Raw genomic sequence first — 27,390 nt, forward strand, 5'->3', positions numbered from 1 at the left:
GGATCCGATACTTAGCGCATATCAAAAAGGTCCGTGGAGCCTCTGTTAGGAGTCTTGAGACAGAAAATAGCCAGATCTCCCTCTGGGAAGGACCTAACCAAGGAGTGGCTCTTTTTAGAAGACCACCATAACCACCATGTTAAGTGGCCCTTTTAGTCAATATCCAGCTCCTGACAAGTTTAAAGATATGACAAGGGAAATACCAAGGCCAGGTATCCATCGACAGACAGCTGTTTCGGGGTATTGCCCATCATCAGTGTGGAGTAGGATTCTGGCCAGGTGGGAGCAATGCCTAGTAGACCAACAAGACAAAATAATCACTGATCTCAGGCCAGAATCCTACTCCACATTGATGAGGGGCAATACCCCGAAACAGCTGTCTGTGGATGGATACCTGGCCTTGGTATTTCCCTTCTCATATCTTTAAACTCGTCAAGAGCTGGATATTGACTAAAAGAGCCACTTAATATGGTGGTTATGGTGGTCTCCTAAAAAGAGCCACTCCTTGGCTAGGTCTTTCCCGGAGGGATACCTGGCTATTTTCTGTGTCGAGACTCCTAACAGAGGCTCCATGGACCTTTTTGATGCATATTTCCCAGGGGGCAATGCACTTAGGATTTCACTGTATTGAGCACCCTCACTGGCTGCCGGCAGTGTTATATCTGGCTGGTCTCCCCGAGATCAGTGATTGTTTTGTCTTGATACTTAGCGCATAAAAGGAGGTAAGGGCTCATAGGCTGACACACACACAGGGCTTGACCTTTCACGGATCTGGGATTGGCTGGAGCCCATCGTGGTGGAGACCGGTACTCTGGAGCAGCGCCTGAACTACTTGTGAGTAAAAGACCTGGAACTGCAGCACCTGTCTCTGCCTCTCCTTTACCGTCGCACAGCGCTGTGGCGCCAATGGGGACTACCACTTTCCCTGTCCTCCTTCATCATCCTTCCCAGGGTAATCCCACTCCACCTGTGGTGAGTGACACCATCCCGGTTGCGACCCTCATCATCAGCCCCGGAGAGCAGCACCCGCAGCGGCGGACCATCCCTGGCTGCGTACCACAGGTGGCGTCTTGATCTTAAAAGACTTTCCTAACTGTAGCTATCAACCCTATCCTCCATCCTGCCTTCCGTCAACCGCCTTTCCTCCTCTCCTGTATGGTTCGGGGTAACGGAATCGGGCCATGCCACTCCGTGACATCGCAGAGGATCAACACCCCTGGCCCAGCAACAAGTAGGTTAGAACACCTGCCCCGTTTGTCGCTACAGTTTGTGCTCGGCAAACCTGAGCCCAAATCCAAAACTCTATAATGTTTGTTTATGTTTGTTTTCTGCCCCGAATGCTGACCATGTTTCCAAAAATGCTTTTTAACAGCATTTTCTGACTTTGGATAGGATTGCGGTGCTGTTTGATGTGGGGATGTGTAAAACCTGTGGAGGAGGTGGGGACTCTGCACGGAGAGAAGGGTTTTGGCGTGTGGCGACATGTTTTTTTTTCTATTCTTTATTTGCAGATATTCCTGCAGACGATCACAGTGCAGCAAACATTCTGAAAATGGAGACAGAAGGTCTTCTGTGATTCGCTTGCTAAGTCACATGTCATTGTACATATAAATAGTGGCCATTTTGCATGGGCTCCATTTTCTGAATGTTGCTATTTGGGGAAGGTACTGATAGATAGTGAGATTAGGGGTTGAATGCTAGACAGTTTAGCTGGATAGGCCAGCGATAGTTTAAAATAGGGACATGTAGTGTAGGGAGAGGTGTTGTGCCACAAATCATAGAAATAGGCATTGGAGGTACTTAAAGTACCTGAAAAACAGTTGCCAAGGAGGCATCCAAATAGGTATTGCTGCCTGCTCTAAGGCGGGCTTTGCACACTACAACATCGCAGGTGCGATGTCGGTGGGGTCAAATTGAAAGTGACGCACATCCGGCATCGCATGCGACATCGTAGTGTGTAAAGCCTAGATGATACGATTAACGAGCGCAAAAGCGTCGTAATCGTATCATCGGTGCAGCGTCGGCGTAATCCATAATTACGCTGACGCGACGGTCCGATGTTGTTCCTCGTTCCTGCGGCAGCACACATCGCTGTGTGTGAAGTCGCAGGAGCGAGGAACATCTCCTACCGGTGTCACCGCGGCTTCCGTAGGATATGCGGAAGGAAGGAGGTGGGCGGGATGTTTACATCCCGTTCATCTCCGCTCCTCCACTCCTATTGGCCGCCTGCCGTGTGACGTCGCTATGACGCCGCACGACCCGCCCCCTTAGGAAGGAGGCAGGTCGCTGGCCAGAGCGACGGTCGCAGGGCAGGTGAGTGCATGTAAAGCTGACGTAGCGATAATTTTCGCTACGCCAGCTATCACAAGATATCGTACCTGCGACGGGGGCGGGGACTATGGCGTGCGACATCGCAGCATCGGCTTGCGATGTCGCAACGTGCAAAGCCTGCCTAAATTACACAGGTCTACACATTTATAGGTATTGTTAGTGCAGTCTGTACACACTACATGTTGGCAATTTTAATTGCTTTTAAAAAAAATTAAAAACTCCACTCTGGGCATAACCACATATTATTGGTGGTCTTAAAAAAAATATTAGTGCAGTATCTACACACTGTATTTTCGCAATTAAAATTGTCTTTGGATGAACCCCCACCCCTGCGAACCACATATACTTTCTTGTCCTAGCGCAGCGTTCAGCTGTCTCTATCCCAGGCCTTGGAATGCAAGCAGTAAGGCCTAAGCCAAACGGCATGAAAATCGGTGTGAGTGGAGTGCGATAGAAATCACATTCCACTCAGACCAATATTAGCCTGTGTTTCAGCACACATGAGCGATTATGTTCTCAGCCCTAATCGGACTGAGAAAACAATCGCAGCATGCTGTGATTGTAATGCGAGACTTTCTCTCGCACCCATTCAAGTGTATGGGGCAAGAGAAAAATCGCACTGCACTTGCGGTACACCAGTGTTCCACAAGTGCAGTGCGAGAATGGCAGTAGCCGGCTACGAAGGAGAGAAGGAGAAAAATCCCTCCCTCCCCTCCTCAGTGCCGGGCCGCCCCCCCGCAGCTGAGGTCCGCTCACACGGTCGGACCTCAGTCACAGGGACACTCGCATGACACTCGGCTCTGCTGTACTGCCAGCGTGAGCCGAGTGTCATGCGAGGGGATTGCAGTAATCCCCGTGTGGCCCTGGCATAATATGCTGCCACCCACAGGCCAGAACACTAAATGGCCACATTTCCAGACTGTGTTTCCCTGAAAATGTTGGCCATTAGGCTTGTAGACAATCAGCATCACAACTTCATGGCGGCAACCGTCCCTCGATGCTCAGTCCCTAGTAGTGACTGGCGAGCGTGCTCGCCACTGGAGATGAGCGAACCGGTCGCGGTTCGGTTCGCCGAACGGACGTCTCGTTCGAGTTCGGTTCGTCGAACGTTCGACGAACCGAACTCGAACCGCATAGGAAACAATGGCAGGCAATCACAAACACATAAAAACACCTAGAAAACACCCTCAAAGGTGTCCAAAAGGTGACAAACAACTCACAACACAACACAAACACATGGGAAAGTGACAAGGACATATACTCATGCGAAAACAAAAGAGCAGGACAAGGAAAAAGAGAAGGAGACACAGATATAGGCATGGCACGCCCCTCTAAAATCATGTAAAACACCGCAAGGTGACTCCAAGCGGAGTCTCCCTTTTTTCCAAAAATTGGGCCACACACACCCACCCATTCAGTGGCAGCAGTTGTGCCCCAGTTGTACACTTCACAGCTAGATTTGCATCAAGCACATTCAAAAATACGCCATTCTTAACCGTCCCCAAGATGACACCGGGGTAGGTAGCAAAGTCTTTCCTGATCCCAGCTCTGTGCATCTTGGATCATTTTTAAAAACAATGTAAGCAAGGGTTACTCCAAGCGGAGTCTCCCTTTTTTCCAAAAATTGGGCCACACACACACCCACCCCTTCAGTGGCAGCACTTGTGCCCCAGTTGTACACTTCACAGCTAGATTTGCATCAAGCACATTCAAAAATACGCCATACTTAAACGTCCCCAGGATGACACTGGGGTAGGTAGCAAAGTCTTTCCTGATCCCAGCTCTGTGCATCTTGGATCATTTTTAAAAACAATGTAAGCAAGGGTTACTCCAAGCGGAGTCTCCCTTTTTTCCAAAAATTGGGCCACACACACACCCACCCCTTCAGTGGCAGCACTTGTGCCCCAATTGTACACTTCACAGCTAGATTTGCATCAAGCACATTCAAAAATACGCCATACTTAACCGTCCCCAGGATGACACCGGGGTAGGTAGCAAAGTCTTTCCTGATCCCAGCTCTGTGCATCTTGGATCATTTTTAAAAACAATGTAAGCAAGGGTTACTCCAAGCGGAGTCTCCCTTTTTTCCAAAAATTGGGCCACACACACACCCACCCCTTCAGTGGCAGCACTTGTGCCCCAGTTGTACACTTCACAGCTAGATTTGCATCAAGCACATTCAAAAATACGCCATACTTAACCGTCCCCAGGATGACACCGGGGTAGGTAGCAAAGTCTTTCCTGATCCCAGCGCTGTGCATCTTGGATCATTTTTAAAAACACAGCAAGGGTTACTCCAAGAAGAGTCTCCCTTTTTTCCAAAAACTGGGCCACACAGACACCCCATCAGTGGCAGCACTTGTGCCCTAGTTGTACACTTCACAGCTAGATTTGCATCAAGCACATTCAAAATACACAGGCATTTACTCTCCCCAGGATGACACAGGGGTAGTAAATTCCTTGTGGATCCATGACTTGTTCATTTTGATGAACGTTAGTCTGTCCACATTGTCACTGGACAGACGCGTACGCTTATCTGTCAGCACACACCCAGCAGCACTGAAGACACGTTCAACGCTGGCAGCTGGACACGACAAAATCTCCAAGGCGTAAGTGGAGAGCTCTGGCCAATTTTCAAGATTTGAAGCCCAAAATGAGCAATGCTCCATTTGCAAAGTAATGGCATCGACGTTCATTTGGAGATACTCCTGTATCATCGTCTCCAGCCGTTGACTATGTGTCAGACTTGTTGTCTCTGGTGGCCTTGCAAAGGAGGGTCTAAAAAAATTATGAAAAGATTCAATAAAATTGCTGTTACCAGCACCAGATACGGTGCTACTGGTACGGGTAGACTGTTGAAGATGACGAGACCGTCCCATGTTTGTCAAGTTACAACTGGGAGATTCACTCCCTGCACCTGCACGGTTGTTTGGTGGAAAAGCCGAGCTAAGATCGAGTAACAGCTTCTGCTGATACTCCTGGATATGTGCGTCCCTTTCTATGGCTGGAATTATGTCACAAAATTTGGACTTGTACCGGGGATCTAATAGTGTGGCAAGTCAGTAGTCATCATCACTTCTAATTTTGACAATACGAGGGTCATGTTGGAGGTAGTGCAGCAAGAAGGCCCTCATGTGTCTTGCGCAGCCAAGCGGACCAAGTCCACGCTGTGTTTGTGGCATAGAGGTGCTAACCGTTCTTTCTTCCTCTGACATCTCCCCCCAACCTCTTTCAACTGAAATTTGACCAAGGTCTCCCTCATCCGCTGAGTCTTCCATGTCCATGGACAGTTCGTCCCCCATTTCTTCATGTTCTCCTGCACCTTCCTCAACATTTCGCCTGCTACCATGCGCCCTTGTTGATCCCTGTCCCCCATGGTCCCATGCCTGCCACGTTGGTGATGATGAACGTCTGGACCTTGGTGATGTTGTTGTGTCTTACGCATATGAATCCTCCTGTAGTTCCTCCCCTTCCTGTTGTCCCACCCCCTGACTCCGAATAGTGTTTAGCGTGTGCTCCAGCATGTAAATGACTGGAATTGTCATGCTGATAATGGCATTGTCAGCGCTAAACATATTCGTCGCCATGTCGAAACTGTGCAGAAGGGTGCATAGGTCCTTGATCTGAGACCACTCCATCAGGGTGATCTTCCCCATCTCTGCATCTCGTTGGCCCAGGCTATACGTCATGACGTATTGCAACAGGGCTCGGCGGTGCTGCCACAGTCCCTGTAACATGTGGAGAGTTGAATTCCGGCGTGTCACCACATCGCATTTCCGGCAATGAACCGGCAGGCCGAAAGACTTCTGGAGCGATGCAAGTCGCTCAGCAGCGGTGGTTGAATGGCGGAAGTGAGCAGACAGTTTTCATGCACTGTTCAGAAGGCCATCTAGGCGGGGATAGTGTGTTAAAAATTGCTGGACAACAAGGTTCAACACGTGAGCCATACAAAGAACGTGTGTCACCTTGCCCAGGCGAAGGGCCGCACCCAGGTTTGCACACGGCCTTACCAGGCTGCAGGTTGAGTGGAGACAACCATTTGTTAAACTCAGTCTCCAGAGCTGCCCACAACTGATCCGCTGTGTGGCTCCTATTTCCAAGACATGTCAAGCTAAAGACCGCCTGATGCCGTTGCGCTCTGCTGCCAGCATAGTAATGAGGGGTGCGTGATTCCTTCTGCGCAGTGAGAACGCTGGTGGCCTGACCAGGCAGGCTTGGGGCGGAGGTGGAGGACCCAGATGAGGTGGAGGAGGCAGAAGCAGTGGCGGAACTTGGACAGACAGAGGATTGACACGCAAGTAATGGGGACGGCAAGACTTGTGCAGCAGACCCTTCACCATCTATCACCATAGTTACCCAGTGCCCAGTCAGCGACATGTAACATCCCTGTCCATGCTTACTGGTCCAAGTATCGGTGGTGAAATGCACCCGTTCACACACAGAGTTGCTCAAGGAAGCGGTGATGTTGTGTGCGACATGCTGGTGTAGTGCGGGCACACCTTTCTTAGAGAAGTAATGGCGACTGGGCATCTGGTACTGGGGCACAGCGACAGACATAAGGTCTCTAAAATTCTGTGTGTCCACCAGGCGGAAAGGCAGCATTTCGGTAGCCAAGAGCTTACAGAGGGATAAAGTCAACCTCTTAGCTTTGTCATGGGTCGCAGGAAATGGCCTTTTATTTGTCCACATCTGAGGGACAGAGATCTGGCTGCTGTGTGTAGACGGTGTTGAGTAGGGTGTCCCTGGAAAAATGCAGCTTTGTGAGGAAAGTGCAGGCGTAGACATGATGTTGCCTTCATCCAACGTTGGTGCTATCGATGTCTGAGAGAGCTGTACACACGCACTTGTTTCCCCTTCCAAACCAACTGACGACCTACCAAGCAAACTGACTGTTGCGGTTACAGTGGTGGAAGTTGTGCATGGAAAACCAGGTGTGACAACTGTCCCCACAGTCCTAGAAGATGAAGAGCGCGCGGATGCACTGGAAGGGGCAGGCGGTGGATGGTTCGCTCCACTAGGCCGCATTACAGCACGGTGAGCTTCCCACTGGGACATATGATATTTATTCATGTGACGATTCATGGAAGAAGTTGTCAAACTGCTGAGGTTTTGCCCTCTACTAACAGAATCACGACAAATTTTACAGATCACATAATTTGGGCGATCTTTTGCTATGTCAAAAAAGGACCAGGCTAGGCAAGGCTTAGAGGGCATGCGACCTGCTGATCCACCCCGACTAGTGCTCAGAGGCACAGTGGTGGCTGAGGATGCAGTTGTAGACGTGCTACCAGTACTCTGACTCTGTCCAGGAAGGCACAAGGTAACTTCGTCGTCAGTTGCATCCTCCTCCACCGTCTCTGTTGCCCTCCTCGAGGGCCTGACTGTGGGTTGACAGTAAGTGGGATCTAGAACTTCCTCATCAATTGATGTGTTTGCACTCCCCTCACCCTCAGACCGAGCCTCTTCTTGCCCTGACCGAATATTTAAGTTGTCATCCCAATCTGGTATTTCTGGTAATTCCCAGGCTATAGTGTGACTGAACAGCTCTGCAGACTCAGCCATCTCAGATCCACCATACTGTGCAGAGCGGATGGAGACTTCAGAGCTGGGAGAAAGCAAGTGTAATTGGGATGACAACTCAGAGGACTGTTGTTTTTTGGATGCGGTAGTTGAGGTGGAGGAGAGGGCACTTGTTGGACCACTTGAGATCCATTCAAACATATTCTTTTTTTGGCCATCATCTACCTTTGTTCCAGTTATTCGTGTCCGTAAAAAAGGGAGCACATCGGATTGTCCACGGTAAGTAGTAGACATTTTACTTTTGCTGGAAGATGGTCTATCTTCAGCAGATGTTAATGGAGCTTTGCCACCTTCCCCACGGACAAACCCTTTTTTTCTTTTTCCAACACGCCTCTTCCCCTTTCCACCAGCATCTGTCATTTTGCCACTCATTTTGATTGCGACAAGATTGTGCACTTAAAATGTGGTAGTAAAAACTGAGAGGTGGTGTAGAATGCAGCGGTGGTCTATCTTTATTAACAGCAGAATAAACAACAATAACTATCCCTGACAATGCAAATACGGGCCTTAAACTGGCAGCATAGTTTGCTAGTATAATGGCTTAGTAACAATGAGTTTGAGTGTGCAATGCAGTGGTGCTGCAAATAGCTTTGCACCAGTGGGACACTAATGGAAGTCCAAAAGCCACTTTTAGGATGCCACTAAGTTTACTCAGTGTTTGCTAGTATAATGGCTTAGTAACAATGAGTTTGAGTATGCAATGCAGAGGTGCTGCACATAGGTTTGCACCAGTGGGACACTAATGGAAGTCCAACAGCCACTTTTAGGATGCCACTAAGTTTACTCAGTGTTTGCTAGTATAATGGCTTAGTAACAATGAGTTTGAGTGTGCAATGCAGAGGTGCTGCACATAGGTTTGCACCAGTGGGACACTAATGGAAGTCCAACAGCCACTTTTAGGATGCCACTAAGTTTACTCAGTGTTTGCTAGTATAATGGCTTGGTAACAATGAGTTTGAGTGTGCAATGCAGAGGTGCTGCACATAGGTTTGCACCAGTGGGACACTAATGGAAGTCCAACAGCCACTTTTAGGATGCCACTAAGTTTACTCAGTGTTTGCTAGTATAATGGCTTAGTAACAATGAGTTTGAGTGTGCAATGCAGTGGTGCTGCAAATAGCTTTGCACCAGTTGGACACTAATGGAAGTCCAACAGCCACTTTTAGGATGCCACTAAGTTTACTCAGTGTTTGCTAGTATAATGGCTTAGTAACAATGAGTTTGAGTGTGCAATGCAGAGGTGCTGCACATAGGTTTGCATCAGTGGGACACTAATGGAAGTCCAACAGCCACTTTTAGGATGCCACTAAGTTTACTCAGTGTTTGCTAGTATAATGGCTTAGTAACAATGAGTTTGAATGTGCAATGCAGAGGTGCTGCACATAGGTTTGCACCAGTGGGACACTAATGGAAGTCCAACAGCCACTTTTAGGATGCCACTAAGTTTACTCAATGTTTGCTAGTATAATGGCTTTGTAACAATGAGTTTGAGTGTGCAATGCAGTGGTGCTGTAAATAAATAGCTTTGCACCAGTGGGACACTAATGGAAGTCCAACAGCCACTTTTAGGATGCCACTAAGTTTACTCAGTGTTTGCTAGTATAATGGCTTAGTAACAATGAGTTTGAGTGTGCAATGCAGAGGTGCTGCACATAGGTTTGCACCAGTGGGACACTAATGGAAGTCCAACAGCCACTTTTAGGATGTCACTAAGTTTACTCAGTGTTTGCTAGTATAATGGCTTAGTAACAATGAGTTTGAGTGTGCAATGCAGAGGTGCTGCACATAGGTTTGCACCAGTGGGACACTAATGGAAGTCCAACAGCCACTTTTAGGATGCCACTAAGTTTACTCAGTGTTTGGTAGTATAATGGCTTAGTAACAATGAGTTTGAGTGTGCAATGCAGAGGTGCTGCACATAGGTTTGCACCAGTGGGACACTAATGGAAGTCCAACAGCCACTTTTAGGATGCCACTAAGTTTACTCAGTGTTTGCTAGTATAATGGCTTAGTAACAATGAGTTTGAGAGTGCAATGCAGAGGTACTGCACATAGGTTTGCACCAGTGGGACACTAATGGAAGTCCAACAGCAACTTTTAGGATGCCACTATGTTTACTCACTGTTTGCTAGTATAATGGCTTAGTAACAATGAGTTTGAGTGTGCAATGCAGAGGTGCTGCACATAGGTTTGCACCAGTGGGACACTAATGGAAGTCCAACAGCCACTTTTAGGATGCCACTAAGTTTACTCAGTGTTTGCTAGTATAATGGCTTAGTAACAATGAGTTTGAGTGTGCAATGCAGAGGTGCTGCACATAGGTTTGCACCAGTGGGACACTAATGGAAGTCCAACAACCACTTTTAGGATGCCACTAAGTTTACTCAGTGTTTGCTAGTATAATGGCTTAGTAACAATGAGTTTGAGTGTGCAATGCAGTGGTGCTGCAAATAGCTTTGCACCAGTGGGATAGTAATGGAAGTCCAACAGCCACTTTTAGGATGCCACTAAGTTTACTCAGTGTTTGCTAGTATAATGGCTTAGTAACAATGAGTTTGAGTGTGCAATGCAGAGGTGCTGCACATAGGTTTGCACCAGTGGGACACTAATGGAAGTCCAACAGCCACTTTTAGGATGCCACTAAGTTTACTCAGTGTTTGCTAGTATAATGGCTTAGTAACAATGAGTTTGAGTGTGCAATGCAGTGGTGCTGCAAATAGCTTTGCACCAGTGGGACACTAATGGAAGTCCAACAGCCACTTTTAGGATGTCACTAAGTTTACTCAGTGTTTGCTAGTATAATGGCTTAGTAACAATGAGTTTTAGTGTGCAATGCAGTGGTGCTGCAAATAGCTTTGCACCAGTGGGACACTAATGGAAGTCCAACAGCCACTTTTAGGATGCCACTAAGTTTACTCACTGTTTGCTAGTATAATGGCTTAGTAACAATGAGTCTGAGTGTGCAATGCAGAGGTGCTGCACATAGGTTTGCACCAGTGGGACACTAATGGAAGTCCAACAGCCACTTTTAGGATGCCACTAAGTTTACTCAGTGTTTGCTAGTATAATGGCTTAGTAACAATGAGTTTGAGAGTGCAATGCAGAGGTACTGCACATAGGTTTGCACCAGTGGGACACTAATGGAAGTCCAACAGCAACTTTTAGGATGCCACTATGTTTACTCACTGTTTGCTAGTATAATGGCTTAGAAACAATGAGTTTGAGTGTGCAATGCAGAGGTGCTGCACATAGGTTTGCACCAGTGGGACACTAATGGAAGTCCAACAGCCACTTTTAGGATGCCACTAAGTTTACTCAGTGTTTGCTAGTATAATGGCTTAGTAACAATGAGTTTGAGTGTGCAATGCAGAGGTGCTGCACATAGGTTTGCACCAGTGGGACACTAATGGAAGTCCAACAGCCACTTTTAGGATGCCACTAAGTTTACTCAGTGTTTGCTAGTATAATGGCTTAGTAACAATGAGTTTGAGTGTGCAATGCAGTGGTGCTGCAAATAGCTTTGCACCAGTGGGACAGTAATGGAAGTCCAACAGCCACTTTTAGGATGCCACTAAGTTTACTCAGTGTTTGCTAGTATAATGGCTTAGTAACAATGAGTTTGAGTGTGCAATGCAGTGGTGCTGCAAATAGCTTTGCACCAGTGGGACACTAATGGAAGTCCAACAGCCACTTTTAGGATGTCACTAAGTTTACTCAGTGTTTGCTAGTATAATGGCTTAGTAACAATGAGTTTTAGTGTGTAATGCAGTGGTGCTGCAAATAGCTTTGCACCAGTGGGACACTAATGGAAGTCCAACAGCCACTTTTAGGATGCCACTAAGTTTACTCACTGTTTGCTAGTATAATGGCTTAGTAACAATGAGTCTGAGTGTGCAATGCAGAGGTGCTGCACATAGGTTTGCACCAGTGGGACACTAATGGAAGTCCAACAGCCACTTTTAGGATGCCACTAAGTTTACTCAGTGTTTGCTAGTATAATGGCTTAGTACCAATGAGTTTGAGTGTGCAATACAGAGGTGCTGCACATAGGTTTGCACCAGTGTTACACTAATGGAAGTCCAACAGCCACTTTTAGGATGCCACTAAGTTTACTCAGTGTTTGCTAGTATAATGGCTTAGTAACAATGAGTCTGAGTGTGCAATGCAGAGGTGCTGCACATAGGTTTGCACCAGTGGGACACTAATGGAAGTCCAACAGCCACTTTTAGGATGCCACTAAGTTTACTCAGTGTTTGCTAGTATAATGGCTTAGTAACAATGAGTTTGAGTGTGCAATACAGAGGTGCTGCACATAGGTTTGCACCAGTATTACACTAATGGAAGTCTAACAGCCACTTTTAGGATGCCACTAAGTTTACTCAGTGTTTGCTAGTATAATGGCTTAGTAACAATGAATTTGAGTGTGCAATGCAGTGGTGCTGCAAATAGCTTTGCACCAGTGGGACACTAATGGAAGTCAAACAGCCACTTTTAGGATGCCACTAAGTTTACTCAGTGTTTGCTAGTATAATGGCTTAGTAACAATGAGTTTGAGTGTGCAATGCAGAGGTGCTGCACATAGGTTTGCACCAGTGGGACAGTAATGGAAGTCCAACAGCCACTTTTAGGATGCCACTAAGTTTACTCAGTGTTTGCTAGTATAATGGCTTAGTACCAATGAGTTTGAGTGTGCAATGCAGAGGTGCTGCACATAGGTTTGCACCAGTGGGACACTAATGGAAGTCCAACAGCCACTTTTAGGATGCCACTAAGTTTACTCAGTGTTTGCTAGTATAATGGCTTAGTAACAATGAGTTTGAGTGTGCAATGCAGAGGTGCTGCACATAGGTTTGCACCTGTGGGACACTAATGGAAGTCCAACAGCCACTTTTAGGATGCCACTAAGTTTACTCAGTGTTTGCTAGTATAATGGCTTAGTAACAATGAGTTTGAGAGTGCAATGCAGAGGTACTGCACATAGGTTTGCACCAGTGGGACACTAATGGAAGTCCAACAGCCACTTTTAGGATGCCACTAAGTTTACTCACTGTTTGCTAGTATAATGGCTTAGTAACAATGCGTTTGAGTGTGCAATGCAGAGGTGCTGCACATAGGTTTGCACCAGTGGGACACTAATGGAAATCCAACAGCCACTTTTAGGATGCCACTAACTTTACTCAGTGTTTGCTAGTATAATGGCTTAGTAACAATGAGTTTGAGTGTGCAATGCAGAGGTGCTGCACATAGGTTTGCACCAATGGGACACTAATGGAAGTCCAACAGCCACTTTTAGGATGCCACTAAGTTTACTCAGTGTTTGCTAGTATAATGGCTTAGTAACAATGAGTTTGAGTGTGCAATGCAGAGGTGCTGCACATAGGTTTGCACCAGTGGGACACTAATGGAAGTCCAACAGCCACTTTTAGGATGCCACTAAGTTTACTCAGTGTTTGCTAGTATAATGGCTTAGTAACAATGAGTTTGAGAGTGCAATGCAGAGGTACTGCACATAGGTTTGCACTAGTCGGACACTAATGGAAGTCCAACAGCCACTTTTAGGATGCCACTAAGTTTACTCACTGTTTGCTAGTATAATGGCTTAGTAACAATGAGTTTGAGTGTGCAATGCAGAGGTGCTGCACATAGGTTTGCACCAGTGGGATACTAATGAAAATCCAACAGCCACTTTTAGGATGCCACTAAGTTTACTCAGTGTTTGCTAGTATAATGGCTTAGTACCAATGAGTTTGAGTGTGCAATGCAGAGGTGCTGCACATAGGTTTGCACCAGTGGGACACTAATGGAAGTTCAACAGCCACTTTTAGGATGCCACTAAGTTTACTCAGTGTTTGCTAGTATAATGGCTTAGTAACAATGAGTTTGAGTGTGCAATGCAGTGGTGCTTCAAATAGCTTTGCACCAGTGGGACAGTAATGGAAGTCCAACAGCCACTTTTAGGATGCCACTAAGTTTACTCAGTGTTTGCTAGTATAATGGCTTAGTAACAATGAGTTTGAGTGTGCAATGCAGAGGTGCTGCACATAGGTTTGCACCAGTGGGACACTAATGGAAGTCCAACAGCCACTTTTAGGATGCCACTAAGTTTACTCAGTGTTTTCTAGTATAATGGCTTAGTAACAATGAGTTTGAGTGTGCAATGCAGTGGTGCTGCAAATAGCTTTGCACCAGTGGGACACTAATGGAAGTCCAACAGCCACTTTTAGGATGTCACTAAGTTTACTCAGTGTTTGCTAGTATAATGGCTTAGTAACAATGAGTTTTACTGTGCAATGCAGTGGTGCTGCAAATAGCTTTGCACCAGTGGGACACTAATGGAAGTCCAACAGCCACTTTTAGGATGCCACTAAGTTTACTCAGTGTTTGCTAGTATAATGGCTTAGTAACAATGAGTTTGAGTGTGCAATGCAGAGGTGCGGCAAATAGCTTTGCAGCAGTGGGACACTAATGGAAGTCCAACAGCCACTTTTAGGATGCCACTAAGTTTACTCAGTGTTTGCTAGTATAATGGCTTAGTAACAATGAGTTTGAGTGTGCAATGCAGAGGTGCTGCACATAGGTTTGCACCAGTGGGACACTAATGGAAGTCCAACAGCTACTTTTAGGATGCCATTAAGTTTACTCAGTGTTTGCTAGTATAATGGCTTAGTAACAATGAGTTTGAGTGTGCAGTGCAGAGGTGCTGCACATAGGTTTGCACCGGTGGGACACTAATGGAAGTCCAACAGCCACTTTTAGGATGCCACTAAGTTTACTCAGTGTTTGCTAGTATAATGGCTTAGTAACAATGAGTTTGAGTGTGCAATGCAGTGGTGCTGCAAATAGCTTTGCACCAGTGGGACACTAATGGAAGTCCAACAGCCACTTTTAGGATGCCAATAAGTTTACTCAGTGTTTGCTAGTATAATGGCTTAGTAACAATGAGTTTGAGTGTGCAATGCAGAGGTGCTGCAAATAGCTTTGCACCAGTGGGACACTAATGGAAGTCCAACAGCCACTTTTAGGATGCCACTAAGTTTACTCAGTGTTTGCTAGTATAATGGCTTAGTAACAATGAGTTTGAGTGTGCAAAGGGCAGGAGGGTATAGTGGCAGGGTTGTGGGTCTGGGTAGAGGAAAGGAAGCCTCCCTTTCTATCCCTCCTAATGGGGAAATGCAGCGAGGAAATCCTTGACCTTAGCTACACAGACGCTGTCGTCTTGTGTAGCTGTTAAAATCTGTTTTCACGGACCTGACTGTCACCTATGGCTCTGACCCTTCCGGTATTAGCCCTTACAAGGACTAATAGAAACTTATATCCCTATTCTGTATAGCGCTGTGTACAGAGCGTACACAGCAGTATCGGAGACAGGAGCTACGCCAGCGGTGACTGGCACCAAGACGCAGAAGGCAGATAATGGCGTGCTGGAGGAAAATGTCAGTTTTTATAATGCATGGACATGTGACATGGACATCCTTTCACACATGCCGTTGCTTCTCTGGCTAAAAGTCCACTTAGCTGTGTGTGTGTCTGGGATTGGCTGACATGCTGGCCCGCCCCACTACACGCGCGCGCTTAGGGAAGGAAGACAAGGGAAAAAAAAATGGCGATCACCATTATCTAAACAGCAGTGATCTAAATGCGCTGTTCCCGCACACTATACGCTGAAATTTCATAATAGTGTGAGTCACAGAGTGACTTACACTATTACAGCGGAAAGCCAGCTAGTAATTAGCTTGTCTTTTTGCTGCTAGAACCGTTCTCGAACGTATCTAGAACTATCGAGCTTTAGCAAAAAGCTCGAGTTCTAGTTCGATCTAGAACAGCCCCCAAAATCACTCGAGCCGCGAACTGGAGAACCTCGAACCGCAAACCGCGCTCAACTCTACTCAGGTCACTGCATTGCACTCCCAGCCAATATGGAACATTCTGTTCTTCGTTGACTGGGGCATTGACTATGGTATGGATCGTCATGGGACCCCCTTGGATTACACCAGACCTGGATTTGTTTTTCTTTCTAATAAATTGGTGAAAGAGGGAATGTTTTGGGGAGTGTTTTTTCAAATAAAAAAGTGTTTGTCGTCTATTTTTTTTTATAACTGACTGGGTTGATGATGTCAGGTATCTGATAGACGCCTGACATCACAAACCCCAGGGCTTGATGCCAGGTGACATTTCACATCTAGTATTAACCCCATATATTACCCCGTTTGCCACCGCACCAGGGCAACGGGATGAGCTGGAGCGAAGCACCAGGATTGGCGCATCTAATGGATGCGCCACTTCTGGGGCGGCTGCGGCCTGCTATTTTTAGGCTGGGGAGAGTCCAATAACCAAGGCCCTCCCTAGTCTGAGAATATCAGACCTCAGCTGTCCGCTTTACCTTGGCTTGTGATCCAATAAAGGGGGGACCCCAACGTGGTTTTTTTTTTTTATTATTTATTTAATTTAAAATAACAGCATGGGGTGCCCTCAGTTTTGGATTACCAGCCAAGGTTAAGCTGCCAGCTGTGGTCTGCAGGCGGCAGCCGTCTGCTTTACCCTAGCTGGCTATCAAAAATAGGGGGAACCCCACGTCATTTTTTTTTAAAATGTATTTATTTTTTTGGCTAAATACAAGGCTTAGCACCCCTTAGGGGTACTTTGCACGCTGCGACATCGCAAGCCGATGCTGCGATGTCGAGCGCGATAGTCCCCGCCCCCGTCGCAGCAGCGATATCTTGTGATTGCTGGCGTAGCGAACATTATCGCTATGCCAGCTTCACATGCACTCACCTGTCTTGCGACGTCGCTCTGGCCGGCGACCCGCCTCCTTCCTAAGGGGGCGGGTCGTGCTGCATCACAGCGACGTCACACGGCAGGCGGCCAATAGCAGCGGAGGGGCGGAGATGAGCAGGATGTAAACATCCCGCCCACCTCTGTCCTTCCGCATTGCAGCTGGGACGCAGGTAGGAGATGTTCCTCGCTCCTGCGGCTTGACACACAGCGATGTGTGCTGCCGCAGGAACAAGGAACTACATCGTACCTGTCGCTGCACCGGCATTATGGAAATGTCGGATCCTACACCGATGATACGATAACAACGCTTTTGCGCTCGTTAATCGTATCAAAAAGAATTTGCACACTACGATATCGACTGCGATGCCGGATGTGCGTCACTTTCGATTTGACCCCACCGACATCGCACCTGTGATGTCGTAGTGTGCAAAGCCCACCTTAGTGCCACATGAAAGGCACCAAAGGGTGAAAAATTACAAAATGCAGGAGAGTGAGACATTATGTGTCTTTCTGCCATTATAATGACAGAAAAGACTGATATGAAGTGTACAAGCACAAGAAAATCACTAGAGCGCTCTACGCTGTGAAAAGCAGTAGAAAATGGCACTGGAGTGAACATGTGACCGCCTCATGTAGGTTGAAGCTATGGATCCTGGGTAAATTTATGTACTTTCCCTCCTTCAGTTTTTTTGCAGTACGCAAAAAACGGAAGGCACACGGATGACAAACGGATAACATACGGAGCGTATACGGAATGGAAACGGATGCCACAAGGATGCATCTGTGAAAAAAACGGACCGTTTTTTGCGGACCGCAAAAACGGATCGGTCGTGTGAATGTAGCCTTATTCTGATCTGCCATTTATAAACAGCAAATCAAAAAAGTCCGTGGAGCCTCTGTTAGGAGTCTCAACACAGAAACCAGCCAGACATCCCTCCGGGAAGGACCCAGCCCAGGGATGGCTCTTTTTAGGAGACCACCATAACCACCATATTAAGTGACCCTTTTAGTCAATATCCCAACTTTTTGACAAGTTTAAAGATATGACAAGGGAAATACCAAGGCCAGGTATCCATCCACAGACAACTGTTTCGGGGTATTGCCCCTCATCAGTGTGGAGTAGGATTCTGGCCAGGTGGGAGCAATGCCAAGTAGACCATTAAGACAAAACAATCACTGATCTCAGGGAGACCAGCCAGAGAAAACACTGCCGGCAGCCAGCGAGGGCTCTCAAGACAGTGAAATCCTAGGTACATTGCCCACTGGGAAATATGCAAATCAAAAAAGTACATGGAGCCTCTGTTAGGAGTCTCAACACAGATACCAGTCAGATATCCTTCCGGGAAGGACCCAGCCAAGAGGTGGCTCTTTTAGGAGACCACCATAACCACCATATTAAGTGGCCATTTTAGTCAATATCCAACTTTATGACAAGTTTAAAGATACGACAAGGGAAATACCAAGGACAGGTATCCATCCACAGATATGGATATTGGTATTTCCCTTGTCATATCTTTAAACTTGTCAAAAAGTTGGATATTGACTAAAAGGGCCACTTAGTATGGTGGTTATGGTGGTCTCCTAAAAAGAACCACCCCTTGGCTGGGTCCTTCCCGGAGGGATATCTGGCTGGTTTCTGTGTTGAGACACCTAACAGAGGCTCCACAGACTTTTTTGATTTGCATATTTCCCAGGGGGCAATGTACCTAGGATTTCACTGTCTTGAGCGCCCTCGCTGGCTGCCGGCAGTGTTTTCTCTGGCTGTTCTCCCCGAGATCAGTGATTGTTTTGTCTTGTTTATAAACAGCAGGCAGAAATAAGTGAATAGCACCCCCCAGCGTCAGAAAATCTCCGGGGTTTCAGGGGGTAGCTGAGACCCTGGAGATCATGATTCAGGCCGGTTTTTCCGGTCCCCACTCACATGATCACTGATATACACCGTATACCGATGATCACGTTGCAGTAAATGACAGCGCCGGTAAAAAATTATTTATCTCCCATCTGGCATGAAAAAACATGTCAGATGGGAGATAAATCTCCTTACCGGTCCCCTCTGGTCCCCCGGTGTCGCCAAAGTGCCCCCCCCGAACCCCTCCCGAAAAACCAAGATGGCCGCGCGCACAGCAGCCGGCCGCATACACCCTACTCCTCTAATTTCTGTCCCATGTGCCGTGACACGCAACAAAAAACTCCTCCCCAGGCCCTGCCAGGTCACCACTTATAAACCCACCAGTGTTCCCCGGTGTCCCACGGTACCTGTGCAGCGTTGATCCCCCACGGCCCCCTCCTTCACAATAGACGCTGCCGCATGCACAGATCGGCTGTCAGCTCAGCTTCCTGTGTTTAGAGACACAGTGAGTGGCGGTAACCATGCATCTGTAAGCTACTGCAATGCCCTGTTCATGGTAAGGAACATAGTTGATCAGGAGAGCTATACTACATTTCCAAATGGAGGTATTTGATTTTATAGTTGCCCTGCTGAGCGACTACCAAACATGAGAGTCTGTTATACGCCACAAGAAAACATGTCTAAATAGCGAGCTCTGTTGTTTAGCATTCATTCAGCTGGATAACTGGACTTAAAGGGGTATTCCATCTCCAAGATCCTATCCCCAATATATAGTAGGTGGAAGAGCAATAATATCAGCAAATAGCAATATTTGGAAATGTAGAATAGTTCTCCTGATTAGGCATGCCCTTACGTCATGAACAGGGCATTGCAGCTTTGGTAGCAACAGTTACGACATGGACTCTGCTGCTGTGGACTCGGGGAGAGTGGCTGCAGATTCATTGCACCCACACTCCTCATATTGAGGGTCTGCACTCCTAGAAAATTGGGGATACGTTCCCTGAGTGTGTCACCCCATATTCTAGATGGTCCAGAGTCGTCGTGGGACCCCCTTATTTTTTTTCCATACAAGAAATTGGTGAAAGAGGGAATGTTTTGGGGAGAGTTTTTTCAAATACATTTTTTTTGTCTATTTTTTTGTTAGAACTGACAGTTTGTGATGTCGGGTATCTGATAGACGCCATGACATCACAACTGCTGGGCTTGATGTCAGGTGACCTTACAGCTAGTATCAACCCCATTTATTACACCGTTTGCCACTGCACCAGGGCACGGGATGAGCTTTGCCCCATTTTTGTGTCCAGCCAGGTACAACAAGGCAGCTGGGGATTGGAATCCTCAGCACAGGTTAGCCCGAGCTTTCTGGGCCCCTCTGCTGCGAATTGCAGTCCGCAGTCGCCCCAGAAAGCCCTGAAGCTGGGTTGCTTGCTGGGTAAGAAGGAGTTAATACTAGCTTTGTTTTACTAGCTAGTATTAAGCCAGAGATTTTTAATGTCAGGCAAGTTTGACCCGGCCATTAAGAATCTCCAATAAAGGGTTAGAAAAAAAGACACCACACAGAGAAAAAATACTTTAATAGAAATAAATACACAGACACACCTAGAGACTCCATGTTTATTACTCCCTGTTAGCCCTCCACGATCCATGGTCTTCTGTCTTCTTTCTCCTTCAACCCATGCACCTCTGCTACATCAGACAGCACTGCATGGGAGGAAGAATGCTACAGCTCCCGTGCAGTCCAATCACTCAGTGAGTGAGTAGAAGCTGCGTGCTGTAAGCGGTGACATCACCGCTGAAATGCGGGTTACCATAGTAACGGTGCTCCGATCACGTGATTTCCCGGTGCCGCTATTTACTGGCTGTGACAGCTAGTCCCTGCATGTGGGCTGACTCTGTAAAGAGCACCCACATACAGGAACGGGGAGTCGACCATGTGCCAGAGCATTTCGCCGATACACGGAGATGCTTGAGCGATCACCGCGTATGGGAGAGATGCACTGACAGGACCTAGCAATGACATCTAGCCATGTGACCAGTCTGTAGCCAATGAGATAATAGACACGTGACTGGTCACATGCTATTTTGACATCACGATAAGTCCTATCATCAGTGCTGGTTACCGGGAGGACGCAGCAATTATCGGAAGGAAAAGCGGCGGGAGAGAGAGTGCAGGACGCGTCGCGGGGACCTGTAAGTGTTATTGCAATGTTTATTAACTGTATGTGTACATGTATAATGTGTTTGTATGTGTTTGTGTTTGCCTCCCATTGTTTTCAATGGAGTTCGAGTGGTTCGTCGAACGGTTCGTCGAACGTTCGTCGATTGGGGCCTCCGTTCGATGAACCGAACTAAACTCGAACACCAGGGGGTGGCTCATCTCTAGTAGTGACTACCAGAGAATTCAAAGGGATACCAGAGTCATCCCTTGAACCGCCGGGGTTCAATCCCTGTCACCACGGACACAGCAAGGAACTCGGGGTGGTGTGACACCATAACTAGAGGTGGCACCAGGGTTCAGGTGTTTTGGGTGGTGGGTTGAAAGGAAAAGGGACAAAAAATGGACTGTCGCAAGAAAAAGCTGCAGCGGAGCAGGCTGAGTTTCCGACTACCGCTACAACCGATAGCGTTCCCAGTTGTTCTCAGGTTAAACTCTGAGAGTTTGTAATGTTTAAAGTGTATTGCCTCCCCTGTGTGGGGAGAATATTTAACCTGTTATCTTTTCCAGTTCCTGCTTAACAAAACTTTAGGTGCTCTGTAGATTGGGGAGGAGCTACGTTTAACCAAGGGGTAATGTAACACCCCTGAATACATCAGGGTGCTACAGGGAACTGCATCCTGTCCCCAAATCCCAACCACACCTCACACCATGACCTGTACAGACACACCAGTGGGTTGGTCAGTTGGAGCAGAGCCACCCACCTTGGGGTCAGGCAGACTGGTGTGAGGGGAGAAGGGGGAGACAGAGAGTTGAGTGATAGCCCTCAAAGAGTGAGGAGCTGGGGAGGACTGTCGGCATCAGAAACCCAAAAGAACTGACCGGTACCGAGCACGGCAGGGTATAAGACCCTAGGTCAGGAGCAGGTTTATCCGTGCTGATAATAAACCTGTGGAGCATTATCTCTTTATGAACTTTCCTCAAGAGCTCAGAGATTGAATGCATCAGCACAATGTGGGTTATAGGGTTCTCAAAAGTACACAACCCACTAAAATCCCAAGTGCCAGCCACAGGGCTGCCATCAGGGCATTACTACTATGCCTGGTGTAGGGGGCCCGGTGAAGAGAGGGGGCCCGGACAGGCCCGGAGTAACTACTTAGGTTTGTTAAGCCCCGAACAGGCCAGGCCTTCACCGGGCCCCAGTCACAGGCGCAGCAGAGGGGTCCGGCCGTGTCGTTTCAGCCACTGCACGCACGGCTAAATTGCAGGCGAAGCCCTTCTAGGGCATTGCATGCAAATTAGCCATGTGGCCGGAAGCAAGGCGAGTGGAGCAGGGAGGCAGCACGTCATCCCACAGGCCAATGTGATGAGGTCATCACTCTGCGCCTCATCCCAGTGCTGCGGACAACGCGGAGGTGGCGGGGGGACGCCACAGCCCACGGAGATAGCTGGACAGGTAAGCTGAAGATGATTGGGCAATCTGCCGCGGGGGGGGCGCCGCCGATCTCTGCCCTCTGATCTCTGCCCTCTGATCTCTGCCCACGGGGGGGCACCGCTGATCTCTGCCCCCTGATCTCTGCCCGCGGGGGGCACCGCTGATCTCTGCCTGGGGTGGGCGCGGCTGATCTCTGCCCCCTGGCGCCGCTGATCTTTACCTGCGGGGGGCGCCGCTGATCTTTACCTGCGGGGGGCGCCGCTAATCTCAGCCCGCGGGGGGCGCCGCTAATCTCAGCCCTCTGATCTCTGCCCGCGGGGTGGGGAAGCGCCGCTGATCTCTGCCCCTGATCTCTGCCTGCGGGGGTGTGCCGCTGATTTCTGCCGGGGGCGCCGCTGATCTCTGCCTGGGGGGGCGCTGCTGATCTCTGCCCGCGGGGGGTGCCACTGATCTCAGCCCTCTGATCTCTGCCCGGGGGGCGGGGGGGGGGGTGCCGCTGATCCAAGCCTGCTGATATCTGCCTGGGGGAAGGGGCGCCGCTGATCCCAGCCCTCTGATCTCTGCTGGGGGGGTGGGCCGCTGATCCCAGCCCTCTGATCTCTGCCCCGGGGGGGGGCGCTGATCTCTGCCGGGGGGGCGCCGCTGATCCCAGACCACTGATCTCTGCCATGGGGGGCGCTGATCCCAACCCGCTGATCTCTGCCGGGGGGGAGGGGGCGCTGATCCCAACCTGCTGATTTCTGCTCAGGGAGGGGTAGCGCTGATTCCAACCCGCTGATCTCTGCCCGGGGTAGAGGGGGCGCTGATCCGGCCGACCTCAGCCCCTGTCTTGCTTCAGCTAGATCAGGGGTGGGGAAGCTCCAAACCCTGGCATCATGCCTTCGTGCTATGAGCCTCCTGCCTTCCTGCTAAGAGCCTCCTGCCTCCCAGTGCTGTAAGCCTCCTGCCTCTCGGTGCTGTGAGCCTCCTGCCTCCCGGTGCTGTGAGCCTCCTGCCTCCCGGTGCTGTGAGCCTCCTGCCTCCCAGTGCTGTGAGCTTCCTGCCTCCCGGTGCTGTGAGCCTCCTGCCTCCCGGTGCTGTTAGCCTCCTGCCTCCCGGTGCTGTTAGCCTCCTGCTTCCCGGTGCTGTGAGCCTCCTGCCTCCCGGTGCTGTGAGCCTCCTGCCTCCCGGTGCTGTGAGCCTCCTGCCTCCCGGTGCTGTGAGCCTCCTGCCTCCCGGTGCTGTTAGCCTCTTGCCTCCCAGTGCTGTGAGCCTCCTGCGTCCCGGTGCTGTGAGCCTTCTGCCTCCCGGTGCTGTGAGCCTCCTGCCTCCCGATGCTGTGAGCCTCCTACCTCCCAATGCTGTGAGCCTCCTGCCTTCCTGCTTTGAGCCTCCTATCTCCCGGTGCTGTTAGCCTCCTGTCTCCTGGTACTGTGAGCCTCCTACCTCCTGATGCTGTGAGCCTCCTGCCTCCCAGTGTGGTGAGCCTCCTGCTTCCCGGTGCTGTAAACCTGCTACCTTTCGGTGCTGTGAGACACTCTCCCTCCAGTGCTGTGTGCCACACCCCCAATGCTGTCTGTGCTCCCTCAGACCTGTTCATGTCCTCCAGTCCTGTTTGTGCCCCTCTAGTGTTGTCCGTGCCACCGCCAGTGCTGGCCATGCCCACCCAGCAGTACTGTCTGAGCACCAGCCCCTCCTGTGATGTGTATATGCCCACAGTGTCTCCTGCTGTGATGTGTGTATATGTCCGCAGCCCCTCCTGTGATATAGACACATGTCCCCAGCCCCTTCTGCTATGATGTGGGTATATGTCCACAGCCCCTCCTGTGATGTATATATATGCCCCCAGCCCCTCCTGTGATGTATGTGCCTGCAGCATCTCCTATATGATGTATATGATTTACCAATCTGGTGACTGCGCTCCAGACCAAGACAAACCTTGAAAAGCAGTTGTGAGAAGCCACATCAATATCAATATATATGTGTGTATGTGTGTGTGTGTGTGTGTATATGTATATATATATATATATATATATATAAATATATATATATATATGTATATATATATATATATATATATATATATATATATATATATATAATATAATATATATATATATATATATATATATATATATACACACACACACACTTGTTTTTCCACGAGTTAGACTGTAGGAGGTTTGAGGGGTGGAGGCAGAGCTGGGGTGGAGGCGGAGCTGGGGTGGAGCCTGGGCGGAGTTCCAAGGGGGCCCGAAAATGTTGCCAGTATGGGGCCCTGAAATTCCTAGTGGCGGCCCTGGCCAGCCATCAAGAGCACGCCTACACTACACATAGTGAGCGGGGCCCCGAAAGCTTCAAGCCGAGGGGCCACAACGGTCAATCAATTTGTGCACAGAGACAGGGCTCCGGACTTACCAAGTAACACCCATGGGAGCGGGACCTGGTCGGGCTTCCCCCACAGAAACTGCGGTACCTAGAGACTTTGGTTTACCATCTGTGTGAGTGTCTGCTTATTCCACCTAATGCAGCACCAAGACTACCGCAGTGAGTAACTTGACCCCTGCACCCTGCTTTCCCAAGGCCAAGCCGCCCGCTCACTATCCGCCACACTGTTCAGAGCCTTCTCTACCTGCGGAGGGATTAACACCTGGCTGCCCCACACCATCTACTCCGGTACTCCCTTCGGCAGCGGCGGTACTCCCCTTACAGCAACCTGCAGGTTGCGTCACGAATATTTATCCCCTGTAAATAGCCCCTTATATTTGAGTGGCCACAAGCCCCTGGGTCCGAAGACCCTCGAGTCACAGCAACCCCGGATCCGAGCAGCTCGACTGCTGCAGGGGTGGCACAGATGCAGAAGCTGTTTAATCTATATCTGAGCCCGAAACTGTGTGCTCTGGGGTTGGTGTGTGAGGAGGCTGGTTTTTCCTCTGTATAGCGTGCTGTTTCCAAAATATCAAACCAGGAATACCTTAGCAAGACATTGGCTGGCAGGAAGCCCACCTGGGATAGATGAGATAATCAAGTGCTTTAACAGCACAATCTTGATGAAAGAAAGCATATATATTAAAAGGGGATCCATACCGAAATTTGGGAAAAATGTCTGTTTCTATAATTACCATGATTCAAAAAAGGATATTAATAATATACATGTGGAAAGAGAAGTGTATGTGCAAAGCTTGTTTTTCTTAAGTCACTCACCGGGTGACAAGTAAAGTAGGGTTAAGAGGGTTAGTATGGAAAGAGAATAAAAAAGGCTACGGTATCAATGTTTCTGATTCCCTGTTAAAATGTTGTTTCCGTGATGGTATCACTTGTAATGAGTGAAATCTGTTTAATAAGACTTGTTTGAAAAAAAAAAATCTCATATTGACATGTCTACAAAATACAATATTTTGGATGTTACAATGCAATCTTGCGATATTGGTGTTTCTGTGGCGCCCCTGAGGCTCCCGTCGCCACAGAGTATTGCATCTTATTTAAGGTGCGATATTCACTTAGTGTAAGGAGGGGGTTAATCACCGGTGTTCCACAATCACACTTTACATATAGCTTAGGAGCCTTCTCACAGGGGCGGATGGCTCAGGGTAGGCAGAGGGGTGGCCATCACGAGGCATGGGACTTCCCCGGTCACTGAAGCCAGCCACCTGCGGGGTGGGTTCCACTTTGGGTAGAAGTAGGAGCAACTCACACAATCTTCAGGAAGTCTACCTGGGATACCAGTTCTGGGTCACGGCACCATCACCACTTTCTTCTCATTTCTTCACGGGGCCTGAGGCTTGGAGCAGAGCGCTCAGCCCAGGTTTCTGATGGCTGAAAGGGCAACTCTGAAAAAGGACTTTCTTCTTTCAAACACCAATGACTTCTTTTAACTTATCCGAGGTCTAGTACTAGCTCCGCCGCCCTGCGCCTCGGCAGCAAAGGCCATCGCCATCACTAATCCTCTCATAATCCTCCCTGACGCCCGCTAAACCTGTGGGGAGCGATACCATCTTCGGCTGCTATTACCATCTGCCCTGGAGGACAGCGACAGCAGCAGCGGCTAATCCCTGGCCGCGCACCACAGGTGGCGTCACGAAAATCTTTCTACTACAACCCCCATCATCCTCCCTGCTTATTGGTGTACACCTCGGGGCACAAAACCGGGCAGGCCACCGCGACATCCCAAATCATTACACTGGCACGGTGATGAGTAACTTCGGTACAAGTGTCGCGGGCGGAGGAGGGGACGCTGCGCTCTCCCACTGCTCGAGTCCGGCTGCCGCGGCTGCTGCAGCCTCTGCTGCTCAGTGGCTCGAGCGATGGGCCGGATCCCGGGGACTCGAGCGGCGCTCCTCGCCCGTGAGTGAAAAAGGGATTGGTTTTGGGGATTTATTGTCCGTGACGCCACCCACGGTTGTGGTGATTGTGTGGACACCACCGCTGCTCGGAATGGGGATCCCGGGAGCAGTGACAGGGAGCAGCTTTATTGTTATTTCTCCCCTCCGTGGGTAGGGGATTGATTGTCCCGGGGCCCAGTGATGGGGTAGGGATGGATGGCAGGCCGGGTGCGGGGCCTGGTGAGGTGCAGGGTCGCGGGGGCAGCGCTGTGCCGTACGGCACGGTGGTACTCACTCAGCCTGAGACGTTGACACAGTTCTCGGTAAAACACACGGCTGGAAAGACGGTTCCCACGGACGGCTGCTGTTGCTTTTCCCCGGTAGTTAACGGTGACTGTCTCTTTCCCTGCACCTAGTACTTCTGTTGGTTGCGATGGATTCCCACCAGTAACCCGCTCCCCGACTTGGATATGGGCCGGAGGAGCCCCTCTTTGCCCGCAGACGCTGGCCCTGAGAAACTGGTGCCTATGCGGTGGCAATGTCTCTCTCATACGGTTGGACTGTTGCCTTCAATCGGGACTTAGTTGTTTAGAGACCCGGGGGTCCCCTTCACTGACGGATTTGGCAAATTCACAGCGACTCCTAGCCTTGCCGGGATCCGAAAGGCCCCTGCCAATGGTGCTGGCTTCTCCTTGTGTACCGGTCCAGTACCGCCGGGCCACCACCTGTCCACGGTCCTCATGGCCACTCCGATAGGCCACTCCTGCAGACGGTCACCGCCGTCTGCTAACCTTGCTGTCTCAGTCCGGGGCACACACCCGGACTAACTTCAGGCTGCTCTTTTACCACTTTCCTAGCTTCACTCTCACTCCTTTCTCTTCCTCCTCCAAACTTATCTGCCAGTTTTCCCTCCTCCAGGACTGTGAACTCCTTGGTGGGTGGAGACCAACCACCTGGCTCCACC

The sequence above is a fragment of the Anomaloglossus baeobatrachus genome, chromosome 1 (genome assembly GCF_048569485.1).
Source record: "Anomaloglossus baeobatrachus isolate aAnoBae1 chromosome 1, aAnoBae1.hap1, whole genome shotgun sequence".
Classification (NCBI taxonomy): Eukaryota; Metazoa; Chordata; class Amphibia; order Anura; family Aromobatidae; genus Anomaloglossus; species Anomaloglossus baeobatrachus.